Source organism: Sinocyclocheilus anshuiensis, unplaced genomic scaffold (genome assembly GCF_001515605.1).
Source record: "Sinocyclocheilus anshuiensis isolate Anshui unplaced genomic scaffold, SAMN03320099.WGS_v1.1 scaffold401, whole genome shotgun sequence".
In the NCBI taxonomy this organism is placed as follows: domain Eukaryota; kingdom Metazoa; phylum Chordata; class Actinopteri; order Cypriniformes; family Cyprinidae; genus Sinocyclocheilus; species Sinocyclocheilus anshuiensis.
In genome coordinates this window covers 80,396-81,453 of record NW_015539847.1, presented here as the reverse complement: position 1 = coordinate 81,453, position 1,058 = coordinate 80,396, and the positions used below count along the sequence as shown (strand labels likewise).

The 1,058-nt window shown below is 43.5% G+C and overlaps 1 protein-coding gene across 1 annotated transcript in view; it reads right to left on the bottom strand.

The window, feature by feature from the left end:
- The window catches only part of acadsb (acyl-CoA dehydrogenase short/branched chain), a 6,674-nt gene that overhangs the window by 2,355 nt on the left and 3,261 nt on the right, over positions 1 to 1,058 (bottom strand). The gene's annotated exons all lie outside the window — the stretch shown is intronic.

Below are 1,058 nucleotides of genomic sequence, written 5' to 3'. Positions count from 1 at the left end.
ACACACACACACACGCACACACACAGACACACACACACACACGCACACACACGCCCACACACACACACACAGAAACGATTACAGGAAACCATTAGAAGAAGCAGGTGTGTCTGTGATCAGTGTTGTGCTGAGATACTCACGCCCTGCTCGAACAGAGCGCTGATCACATCTGCATCCATCACCGAATCCTCGTCCATCTTGGAGACAAATGGGGCGATGCGCTCCTGGGCGAACTTCTTGACTGGTGAAGAGAAGAAGAGCGTTACTGCGGTCTGACTGTTTCTGGACTCACGTGTGTCTCGTGAACAGCGTCTCACCTGCATCTCTCATCATGCTCTCCTCCTCTGAGAAACTCTGCAGCGGCGGAAACACAGGTCTGATCACGTCATGATGAGCTTCTGCTGCGGCGCGCGAACACAAGCGCCTGACCGCGGCGTGCGAGCGAGACAGAGACCCGCAGACCTGCAACACATCAGACAAACAACCATCAGACACACAAACATCAGACAAACAAACATCAGACAAACAAACATCAGACAAACAAACATCAGACACAAAAACATCAGACAAACATCAGACAAACATCACACAAACATCAAACAAACAAACATCAGACAAACAAACATCAGACAAACAAACATCAGACAAACAAACATCAGACAAACATCAGACAAACATCAGACAGACAAACATCCATCAGACAAACATCAGACAAACATCAGACAAACAAACATCAGACAAACAAATATCGGACAAACATCAGACAAACATCAAACAAACAAACATCAGACAAACAAACATCAGACAAACATCAGACAAACAAACATCAGACAAACAAATATCAGACAAACAAACATGACAAACATCAGACAAACAAACATCAGACAAAGAAACATCAGACAAACATCAGACAAACAAACAACAGACAAACAAACATCAGACAAACATCAGACACACAAACATCAGACAAACAAACATCAGACAAACATCAGACAAACATCACAAACAAACATCAGACAAACATCAAACAAACATCAGACAAACAAACATCAGACAAA